Here is a 12,228-nt window from a genome sequence, read left to right on the forward strand (position 1 = left end):
GTTCATTTGAAGCCACCGAGAGTGCAGCACCTCATTTACACAGTCTATGACTACAGCAAAGGTGGAAAGAAACAAATATAGAAATGGCACAAACAATGGCATTTATTTCTGGACAATCTTAAAAAAACTAAAACAAAAGAAAAAGACAACACATAAAGCACCAAACCTAACTACTATCAAAGACAACTTGAATTGCAAGCATATTGCAGAACATGACCAGCAGTTTAGGGTTTCTTAAACCATCCAGTCATCAGTGTCCACACTGCAGCCTTGACCTCCTGGTTCCTCAGGCTGTAGATGAGGGGGTTAAGGGCTGGAGGCACCACCGAGTACAGAACTGACAGGGCAAGATCCAGGGAAGGAGAGGAGATGGAGGGCGGCTTCAAGTAGGCAAATGTGCCAGTACTGAAAAACAGGGAGACCACAGACAGGTGAGGGAGGCAGGTAGAAAAGGCTTTGTGCCGTCCTTGCTCAGAGGGGATGCTCAGCACAGCTCTGAAGATCTGAACATAGGAGAAAACCATGAACACAAAACAACACAATGATAAACTGGCAGTAACCACAATGAGCCCAATTTTCCTGAGGTAAGACTTGGAGCAGGAGAGCTTGAGGATGTGGGGCATTTCACAGAAGAACTGGCCCAGGGCATTGCCATGGCACAGGGGCAGGGAAAATGTATTGGCTGTGTGCAGCAGTGAATAGAGAAAGGCACTGGCCCAGGCAGCTGCTGCCATGTGGGCACAAGCTCTGCTGCCCAGGAGGGTCCCGTAGCAGTCGTAGCACATGACGGTCAGGAGGGAAACCTCTGCTGAACAGAAAAAGACAAACAGAAACACCTGAGCAGCACATCCTGAGTAGGAGTCCCTCTGGTGTCCCAGAGGGAATTGTGCATGGCTTTGGGGACAGTGGTGCAGATGGAGCCCAGGTCGCTGAGGGCCAGGTTGAGCAGGAAGAAGAACATGGGCGTGTGCAGGTGGTGGCCGCAGGCTACGGCGCTGATGATGAGGCCGTTGCCCAGGAGGGCAGCCAGGGAGATGCCCAGCAAGAGGCAGAAGTGCAGGAGCTGCAGCTGCCGTGTGTCTGCCAATGCCAGCAGGAAGAAGTGCCTGATGGAGCTGCTGTTGGACATTTGCTGTCTCCAGCCATTGGAACCTTTTGAAGAAGGAATTAGAGTGGTAATTGAGGGGAGATTTCTCACAGAAAATCAAAGTTGTTTCTCATAGACCCTTTCCTGCCACTTGACACCTCCCCCTGTCCATGTCTAGGAGACATTCCTTCACCTTTGTTGCTGGAGCCCCGATTGCTGCTGGCCAATGTTGTGTGAGGAGCTGGACCTTGACCTGCAGGACACCTGGGAATCAGCCCTGACTCCCAGTCAGTGCAGGAGAACAGTGAGGGCAGAGGCCAGTCCTAGTGTTAGGACTTGGATAAAGAATATTCTCCTGTGGCAGAGGACTGCCTGGGTGATGGGACGGGGAATGCAAGAGGCAGAAGATTCTGCGGCACTGTGGAAGAACAGAGTCCAGAGAGGCAGGAGGATTGTCTGAGGCTTAGTGCAGAATGAGGGGAGCTGCTCTGTCCCTCTCTCCTGTTCCAGCTGCCCTGGACTTGCACCTTTCTGAGATCCACTCCTCTGTTACCCTGGACAGCCAGGAGATACAGCTGAGAGCAGAGGGATCCCTGGCACACAGAGTGGCTCCTGCCTTTCCCAGAGTCAGGAGAGTGGGCTCAGTGCCAGCCTCCCAGGCTGCCCTGCCCAGAGCTCCCTGGGCACAGGGAGCTGGGACACCCCATTGCTGAGCTCAGCCTGCACAGGAGGAGCCCAAGGGCTGGACCTGGACCTGCAGCTGGAACTGCCATTGCAGAGAGCCCCTCAGCAATGCCAGCAGCACCTGGGCAAGGCAAGGAGAGAGAGAGAGCCAGGCCTGAGGAAAAGCCGTTCCCTGGCCAGCCACAAAAACCAACAGCGCTGAGTGGAAGGGAAAGTTCTGGGTTTGTGTTGTTTGTTCTGTTCTGGTTTATAAATTTCTTAGTAAAGAGCTGATATTCCTTTTCCTACACTTTTGCCTGGAAGCCACATAATTTTCCAAATTTAAAAATGTAAGAGATGGGTCTTCTTTCCATTCCAGGAATGTTTTTACTTTCCTTGGCTGACATTTCTAATTTAAATGTCAATTAAAGAGTTGCCAACTTCTGGGTTCCAGAGTTGATGGGACAGAGACCTCAAGAGGAGACATGGTCAAGGACTTGGCCATCTCATGCTCTTCCTTTTAAGCCAGTTGGGACACCAAGGGCCCTCTCCTCAGATGGCACTTCTGCTCATGTGGTCGCACAGTAGCTGGCTTTGGTAGAATGTCACACTGTCCCCAGTGTGCCATGGCTGACAGACTGATGGACAGATGGGGCCCTGTCTCTCACCACAAGCAAGGCCTGACCCACACCTGCCACACACAGGTGTTCCAAAATATCTCCAGACATCAAACATTTCCTGTCTCTGACACCCCACCCTGTGCCATGCCCTAATCCCGACTGCCTTGGTAAAGAGCGACGCTCTGGAACCCTCACAGGGCCTCTGTGAGATCATCGTCTTGGGTACAGGGCAGAGGAGGGGTTTGGAACAGGGGACAAGAGAGTCCAGAGCCACCTGAAGGCCGCTGTGGCCATCAGAGCAGTGAAAGTCCAGGGCTCTGCCAGGTTCCTCTGGTGGAGGAAACATGCTGGGGACAGCGTTTGGGGTTTATTCCTTTTGTGGCTTTCCCTGGAAATTGTTCCTTTTTTGACCATTTGGACTCTGAACCTTGTTCCTGTTTCTGTTGGTTTTATTCTCTCTCATTGCTGTTTCAGGAAATTGTTCTTCTCTAAGCCCTTTGGGATCCTTGTGCCCCCATGGGGATGGAGAGGGGCAGTTTTTAGTGGCAGCACACACACGAGTGGGTGCCGATGGGTGGGCACCCCCAGTACCCCCCAGTTCCCCCCAGTGTCACAGCACATTCCCATAGATGTCACCGAGTTCCTGCAGTTGCCCCTGGGGTCCCCGCAGCTCCGCGTAGGTCACCTGGGGATCCTGAAGGGTGGTGGCACGGGGGGACACTGCGAGACACACGGGCTGGGGTTCTGGGTGGGGTAAAACTCATGGGTAACGTGTCCCCCTGCGTGTGTCCTCCCCGTACTCACCCCCTGCCCTCTTGGTGGACAATGTTGGGTTCCCAGGGGAATGGGGGTGCCAGGGATAGGCAGTGGCTGGGTGGGCACAGGGGTCAAAGCTCCTTCCTGGAGTGCCTCAGATTTTGGGGTGACCCAAGGCCCAGCACAGCCCCCACCCTGGGGCACCCCAGGGCTGTCCTGAGAGTTTCTGTTTCCCTGCTCCACACATCCCTGGGTCAGGTCCCCCCATATGGCCTTCCATCCCAGGCAACACCTGATGCCAAATTGCTTGAGACAAACTTATACATCTATAGAATAAAAGCAAAAGCATTATTTTCCCAAGAAAGAACAAACTCATCAAAAATCAATCTGACAAGGTATATAATGGTCTGGTTTATAGAACCCATTGCTTTTCCAACAAATCCCTCACAATAAAAACACAAACAAATCACAATGAAATGAGAAGTTTTGGTTCTCTTGCTGCATCCCACAGCAGCTTTATCTCCCTGAGTGTCCAACAGCTCCATGGGATTATTCCCTGCCTGCTGGGCAGCAACCCAGCCCATAAGGAAATCTTTTCTTGACCCATATTTAGGAACTCTCCCTGTGTTTCTCATTTCCACCCTGAAACCTGATTGACTTCCCATTGAAGAAGGGGAGAAGCTCTGTCTATCCTTGGGACAGTGCACAGGAATCTGTGGAAATGCTTGTGTGTGCCTCAGGGTCTGATTCCCTGGTAAATCCACTCCAGCCTGCCCTGAATTCCCCTGCATGGACACTCCCTGCTCCTGCTGTGACACCCCTGTTCCCCAGCCCCTGGTGTGCCACCCCTGCTCAATATTTTCACACTTTCCCCTCTCTTCTGGTGTACACATCCAGAACACACACATTCTTTCCATGAGGTTCCAAAGGGCTGCAGGTTTTGTTCAAGAAGGAGGGTCCAGGTCAGGTTGTTGAGCAGATTGTGTTGTCCTTGCAGTAGTTTTGTGGTTTTTCTCAGTCCCTTGGGCAAAGGGACAAAGTGATCAATTGTTGCATTTCTGGACTGGTTCCCTCTCAGCTGCCCCTGCAGGGGGAGTTTCCAGCCAGCCCTGCTCTGAAAACCATCAAAGGCCCTCTCAGAGCCACTGCTTGGCCTGTCTTTGGGTCTTGTGCTTCTTGCAGGGCTGAGGAAACCACAGGCAGGCCTTTTTCCACCCACAGAATTCTCACCTCTGCAGCAGCTCTAAAAGTGCCAGAATAAAAGCCAAGGGGGCAGGGAAGACCCTCAGGTCCTGGCTGTCACCTAGCGCTGGCCAGAGCAGGGCTGGGCAATGGCCATCCCTGTGCAGTGGGGCTGGGCCATGGCTGGGCCCCACCCTTGCATTGACAGGGGTCCCCAGGATGTGCCACCCCTGGGACAGGCACCCGGCCAGGAACGTGCAGGGACATTTCTGGAACTGCCACCCTCTGGGACAGGACCCCCCATGCCAGGATACGTCACCCCCTGGGACAGGATTCTCTCAGGACAGGACCCCCCTTGATGTGTCCCCCAGGACAGAACCCCGCCCCTTTCCCATCTGAAACTGAGCACAAATGGCCTCTTCCTTCTTGTCTAGGAAAAAGAAAGTGAAAGTGTTGAGGGGACACAGCCCAACACCCCCATCCCCCACAGCCTGCCCACCCTTTCCTGCGTCCCCCACTCCCCATCTTCCCTCTCTCCTGGGTGCCCCCAACCTGTTCTTTGCTCAGGTGTTTCCCAGGATTGCTGCGTCAGGAATTGGGGATGGGGGTACACTGCACAAAAGTGAGGAAAATAGGGAAATAAGCGAAATAAAGAGAGGAAAAAGTCAAGGGCGGGGGTGGGCACAGAGGCACAGCAACCCAGGACCCCCATGTGATACCTCCCCAGGAAATGAGCACCCCAGGGAGGCAGCGCTGGGCCCTGGGTCACCCCGATTTCTGAAGCACCCTGGGAAGGAGCTGTGACCCCTGTGCCCACCCAGCCACTGCGCATCCCGGGCACCCCCATTCCCCTGGGAACCCAACCATGGGACCCCCATTGCCTTGGTCTCTCCTCCCTGGGGACTTCTATCCCAGAACTGCCATTGCCCAGCACCACCATTGCCTTGAGCCCATCCCATGGGCTGCTTCTTCCCCCAGAACCCCTATTCCCAAGGGTCCCGTTTTTCCCCCTGCACCCCCAACTCCGGCACCCACATGCCACGACACCAAATCCCTGGGGACCCTGTTTCCACAGCACTTCCATCCCTGAATCCCCCTAGGCATGGAGACCCCAATTCCCCTGGACACCCACCCTTGGTTCCCCACATCCCCTGAGCCCCCCACTCCTGGCAACACCATCGCCAACCATGTCCCCAGACTATCCCAGAATGTCCCTGGCCTGTGCCCAGCTTGTGGCCACCCTGCCCCCACCAAGGGCCACCTACACGTGGGGACGGACATGACCTCGCTTCCTTCCCCTTAATCCAAGAGTCACCAGCCAGGGGAGCGGTGGCCACAGCAATGAGTGACAGCAAGTGCACATGGCTGGGGACACCGGGATGGCTGGGAAGGTGGCGCTGCTCCTGTGGGGTGAGTCCCCTGGGCACGGGCCTGACACCCCGGGCATGGGGAGAGGACAGGGCACAGAGGAGCTGTGGGGTCCCCTGAGGTCCCCAGGGTCAGCAGGGCATTGAGCCCAGTGTGACCAGAGTCCTGGGGTGGCTTTTGGGGACAGGAACAGGGCTCAGGAATAGGGGAACTGGGATGTGGGGACAGGGGAGAGAGATGTTGGGACAAGGATGTTGAAGAAGGAACCTTGGGACTGGGGCAGCTGTGGGGACAGGGACACAGTGATGCAGGGACAGGGACACAGTGATGCAGGGACAGGGACAAGAGGACAAGCACCATGCTGATGGGCCATGGGGACAGGTGCCAATGGAATGGGACCATGGGTGCAGGGCCATGGGGATGTGGCTGTGGGGCTGCTGATGTTGACCAGTGTCAGCACAGGGTCCCCATTCCTGAGCATGGGTTGGCCACTGTGTCCCTGCCCTTGAGACATCTGTGCCACACCAATGCCCCCATGGAGACCTTTTGGGGACAGCCCCAACACCCCATATTCCCTGTGCTGCTGTCCCTGCAGTGCCATCCCCCATCCAGCCCTGTCCCTTCGCCCTTTCAGCCCAGACCCTCGGCCTCGCTGGTGAGTCCTCAGGGGATGCCATGACCTGACCCTGCTGTCCTCAGCCCTGCACTGGCCCTGGTAGTCTGGTGTCCCCTGTCACCCACAGGTGCCCAGACCACCCAGCTCGTTGTGGAGTCCCCGTGGAGGCCGGCAGTGCTGTGGGACAGGGTGACACTGACCTGTCAGGGCTCGGGGACTGCCAGTGCTACCACCTGGTACAAGGACAGGGAGCGCTGGGTGCAGGACGGACAGGAAAACATCACTGTCACCAAGAAAGACACCTACTGGTGTGTCAGACCTGGCACCAGGCGCAGTTTCCCCCTGAGAATCTCAAATGATGAGGGATGTTTAGGTGTCCCCAGCCTGGGACCCACGAGATCCCTGAGGGCCCCTGGTGGTCTTTGCTCCATAGGTCACCTCCTGTGTTACCAGAGCTCGTCCCCTGCTCTGGGACATCCCAGAGCATCCCAGAGTGAGAGGATCCTGTTGATGGAATTGATGACCTCTGGTGTATTGGAAAAAAAGGCTCCCAATATTACCAGTTAGATTGTGCCTGGGCCGGTCTGACCCTCGCTGCTGGGCCAAAGGCAGCAACTGCGGTGTGTCACCCCAGAGATACCTTGGCTTGCTGGAGATTGCAGCTGGGCACTGAACAAGTCCAGGCTTGTTAGGAACCCCGTTTACCTCAGGAGGAATAGCTTCAGGCGATGGTGAAGAAAAAAAGGAGAGGATTCTGCTGGAGGGTTTAATGTCCAGAGGTTTATTCCATGGTTGCAGAGGTCTGAACGTGAGCAACTGCTCCAACAGAACCCCGGCCGCATGGTCTCATTCACCTTTTAAGCTCAGGGACAGGGGGAGGGGAGGTACAGGTGAGCCACCAACCAGGTGAGAGGGGCAGGGTCTCAGGAGAAGATGACACCCAGAAAGGCCAATGACCTCTGGGCATAGGGGCATCCTTTGAACTTGACCAACCACACGACGCCTTGCTGGAATGTTCAGCCTGATGGACAGGACTCACTCAGCATGGGGGCAAGGGGGAAGGGAGAGACGTATAGGCACACCTGGGAAAGTGACTTGGAAGGCCAAAATGGGACATTACAGCACACCACAACACTGGTGCACTGAGTGCGACCCAGTGGGGGTCCTGATTTCACCAGGACCCTCCAGATCCCTGTCATGTGATGTGATGAATCCTCTCTGTCTCCGAGACTTGCTGGTACTGCAGGCACTGGGGCAGGCGCTACTGGAGGGGGACACAGTGACACTGTGCTGCCAGGGCTGGTGGAACAACACGGTCACCTCGGTGTCCTTCTACCAAAAGGAGACAGATCTGGAGGTGTTCTCCAATAGCACCGAGCTGTCCCTGTCCCCTCTGCAGCTGAACCACAGTGGCCACTACAGCTTCAAAGGCCAGGTGGAATACTGGGTGTGGAAGGAGTCTGCGCTGGTGACAGTGACAGTGCATGGTGAGCATCCCAGAGCTGCCACCCTGACACCTCCAGCCCCTTCCAGGGAACTTGGGGTCACAAATCTCCCTCCCCTCTCCTTCCCTGAGCTCTTCATGGTGCAAGTGCTGGAAGGTCCCCGTGATCTCACCGTAGGTTCCCCCCTCACTCTCAGCTGCCTCAGCACCCCCGGGCCCCTGCAACCCTGAGCCCCCCTCCTGCACGTGTTCTACCAGGACGGGCAAGTGGTGGGGGGCCTGCAGGGGTCTTCACCCGCTGTGGGGGTCTCCCACTCGGGGAATTACAGCTGCCAGGTGCTCTCCAAGGGGAGGCCATGTGGAAGAGCAGTGCCTGGCTCTGCGTCACGGTGCGCAATGAGTGCTAGGATGGGTACAGGGAGCCCCAAGAGACCCCTTGGGTCTCCTGCCTGGGCACCTCCATGACCCTCGGACACCTTGCTTGTGTCCCCCCACCTCTGCCCTGTGTCCTCTCACCCCTCCACGGTGTGACCTCATCCCCGACATCCCCCATCACACCCATCCCCCCTGTCCGTACCCACCCACACCGGCTGCCAGCCCCTCCCTGTGCCCTCAGCCCTGTCTGTGTCCCCACAGTGCCCGTGGCCAATGCCACCATCATCCCCAGTCCCCTGTCACACCAGGTGCGTGCAGGTGACCCCATGACCCTGCGCTGCTAGGTGCAGGTGGGTTCAGCCCCTGTCACCTTCACCTGGCTTCACAATGGGCAGGAGGTTGCCTGGGGTGCCCTCCTGGAGCTCAGAGCCATCAATGTGGGCCACCTACCAGTAAGTGGCCACCAACCAGCTGGGACAGGACGGCACCGTGTGTTCTGGGCACTCAGCCCTGAGCTGGCACTGACAGTGAAAACACGGGGACACAGGGACACAGGTGGCGACACACAGGGTCACTAGGGAGTGCAGGACCCCTGGAATGATGGGTGACACCCTGACACCGTGTCCCCCTCTGTTTCTTGCAGTGGCTGCAGGGGTCGGTTGGGCCCTTTTGTTCCTGCACCTGCTTGTGGGTGTCATTGTGACCTGGCATCAGTGGCACCATATGGGTGGATGACAATGGGGAGACAGGGGTCCCAGGGAGCTGTAGAGGTCCCCAGAGTTGGGGAGCAATTAGACAGCACCCACAGCCCCAGAATTGTGACCTTGTCTGGGGGTCCTTTAGGGTTTGGGGAGGTGCTGGAGGATCCTGCAGGGATGTTGGGGGTTCCCTTGGGGGTGTTTGGGTGTCTGTCTCTGCCAGGCTTTGGGTTCTTGAGGCTGAGTTGGTCGGGGGCACTGGGGATGTTCATGAATTCTGGGGGACCTCAGGGATGCTTGGGGGTCCTGTGGGAAATTGAGGGCCCCTTGGCTGTTCAGGATTCCTGAGAGGGGTCATAGCCCTCGGATCCCACAGTCACCCCTCCCCTCTTTCCTCTGCAACTGCAAGAAAGCAGCAGGAAAAGTGAGTGGGGGCTCAAACCACACTCTCTCCTTTTACCCCGACCACCACGACCTCCCATTTCTTCCCCCACATCCCCTTTGCTCCTTCAGGGTCCCCCCGGATCCCCCGGCCCCCCCAGAGGAGGGGGAGGTGCTGTACACCCACGCCATGGTCACCAAGAGGGCAGGGGGTGAGTACGGTGGGGACACACACAGAGGGACACCTCACCCACGAGTGTCACCCCACCCAGATCCCACAGCCCGTGTGTCTCGCAGCGTCCCCCCGTGCCACCACACTCCAGGATCCCCAGGTGACCTACGCGGAGCTGCGGGGACCCCAGGGGCGACCACGGGAACCCAGTGACATCTACGGGAATGTGCTGTGACACTGGGGGGCACTGGGGGTACCCACCCATGGGCACCCACTCTTGTGTGTGCTGCCACTAAAAAATTGCTCCTCAACCTCCTTGTGAAGGGAGAAAGATCCCAAAGGACTGAGAGAAGAACAATTTCCTGAAACAGCAACAAGAGAGAATGAAACCACCAGCAAGAGCAACAAGTTTCAGAGTCCAAAGAGTCACAAAAAGAACAATTTCCTAGGAGAGACCCCAACAAGTAACAAACCCTGAACACTCCTCCCAGCATGTTTCCCACGCCAGAGTAACCTGGCATGGCCTTGGATCTTCCTCGCTCTGATGGCCAAAGCGGCCTTCAGAAGGCTCGGGATTCTCTTCTCCCCTCCTCTTCTCCCCTCCCAAACCCCTCCTCTCCCGTGATCATCCCACAACAATGCCACGAAGGCCCTGTGAGGGTTCTGGAGCCTGCCCCTTTGCCAGAGCAGTTGGGATCAGACCATGGCACATGGTGGGGGTTCAGAGACAGGAAAAGTGTGATGTCTGGAGATATTTTGGAACAGCTATGTGTGGCAGGGGTGGGTCAGGCCTTGCTTTTGGTGAGACAGGGCCCCATCTGTCCATCAGTCTGTCAGCCATGGAACACTGGGGACAGTGTGACACTCTGCCAAAGCCAGCTCCTGAGTGGTCGGGGGACCAGAAGTGCCATCTGGGGAGAGGGCCCTTGGTGGCCCAACTGGCTTAAAGGGCAGAGCATGAGGTGGCCAAGTCCCTGATCCTGTCTTCCCTTTAGGTGTCTGTCCCATCCACACTGCAGCTCAGGAGCTGAAATCTCGTTTATGAGCAATATGTGCCAAGAAAGTGGGAATGTTCCTGGAATAGAATGAAGACCCATGTCAAAAATGTTTTCTAATTTCAGAAATGGTGGGGCTTCCAGGCCAAAGTGTAGGAAAAGGAATAACAGGTCTTTACTGGGAAATTTATAAACCAGAACAGAACAAACAAGAGAAACCCAGAAGTTTCCCTCCCGCTCAGCACAGTTGGTTTTTGTGGCAGTTCTAACTGCGGCCAGCAGGGGGCGCTGCAGAGAGCACTCCCGGCCAGCAGGGGGCGCCCCGGTCCAGCTCCATCCCCTCAGGGACCATGGCAGCCTCGGACGGGAGGGAGGAGGGGAAATCGCTCCTTTTGCAAACTCACGGGCACCAATCGCTCCCGGCACCACCACCGGCAGCGGGCAGAAGCCGCCAAGGCAGCAGGTTGGATCCCAGTGCCCACCGGCAGCGTAGCAGTGTCCTGGACTCAGGCACACGCCCTTTGCAACACCTGCGACTGCTGTCCCTGATCCTGAATGGAAGGAAGGCAGCACCTGACCCCAGGCAGGTCTTGGGTCCACAGCAGCCCGTCTAGTGGCTTTACACCGCAATTCCTGCAAACCCTCAGCCTTTCACTCCGTTTTCTTCCTTCAGCCCTGGCACAGCCACTCTGGAAATGTTGAATTGCCCTGGCATGTTGAGGAAAGCTGGTACTCAGTGCTGACTCTGCCAGGGCTCCTCAGGGGGCTCCAGAGCACTTTTGGAGTTCCTGCTCTTCTTGGGCCACTGCTGGTCCCTACACAGAAGCCACAGGGGGAGGAGGAGAAGGAGAGCAGAGCCGCAGCTCTGAGGGCTCTACAGCTGCAGCTGGAGCACAGGGACAGCCCAGGCTGGAAGCAGTGCCTTGGGAGGGCAAAATGGGGCAAAATTGGAGCTGATTGGGCCAATGCCCCAGTTCTGCTCTGGGTGCTGCAGACCGTTAAGGAGGCATTGTAATTAGGGCCGGGGTTCCTAAATTTCAGCCATAGTCCTAAAGCATCCCGCTGCACAAACATCCAGTGCCTCTACTGGCGATTTTGGGCTACACAAGGCAGCACTGGACACAATTTGGGGGTCCGATGCTGCCAGCTCTGCCCACAAGGAGCTTTTTTGGCTGTCTGTGTTATGTTTGCCCAATATTCCCATCATAAAAAAAACCCAAACAATATTTGAGATAGCAGCAATTTTATTTGAATAGTTGAGAAAATACATAAATAAGGGATAATTTGGTTCAAATAATAGCGCATAAGCAAAAAAAAATGTGGGGTACAGAGTGAAGGGCTCTTGGACCCGTGCCACCTCACATATGAGCTTGCCAAGTGAAAATTACCCCCTTACATGCCATGTGTTAATATCATCTCCTCCCATTTTCAGTTTGTCATATTTCTATCTCCACCCTCATTACCACCTTTACCGCCACTGAGTTTGGTGGTCGCACAAGTCTTTTGGAGGTCGTCTGATGAAGATTTCGTAGTCTTCCTGTGTGTCTTTTAATTCACCTTTGGGTTACACATGCGCCACCAAGCCAGTACAATGTAAGCCAAGACTAACATATCACTACATCTACATATCAAGGCAATAAATCCCTTATAATTAACATTTTTCTGGGACCCAACCAGAGTTTCCCTTCTGTGTTAATTTTTAGCAACTGTTATCTCTTGCTTTCCTCCTGTTCCTGAACATCTGCAGGGAGGGGGGTGGAGCCCCTCTTCTCCCTTTCTTCTTTGGCATTACAATTTTTAACTGTTTTATTATCCACAAATATTAATTATTGTATTAATATTGATTCCTGTTTCAATTTTTATCAGCATGA

Source organism: Ammospiza caudacuta, chromosome 26 (assembly GCF_027887145.1).
Source record: "Ammospiza caudacuta isolate bAmmCau1 chromosome 26, bAmmCau1.pri, whole genome shotgun sequence".
NCBI lineage: Eukaryota > Metazoa > Chordata > Aves > Passeriformes > Passerellidae > Ammospiza > Ammospiza caudacuta.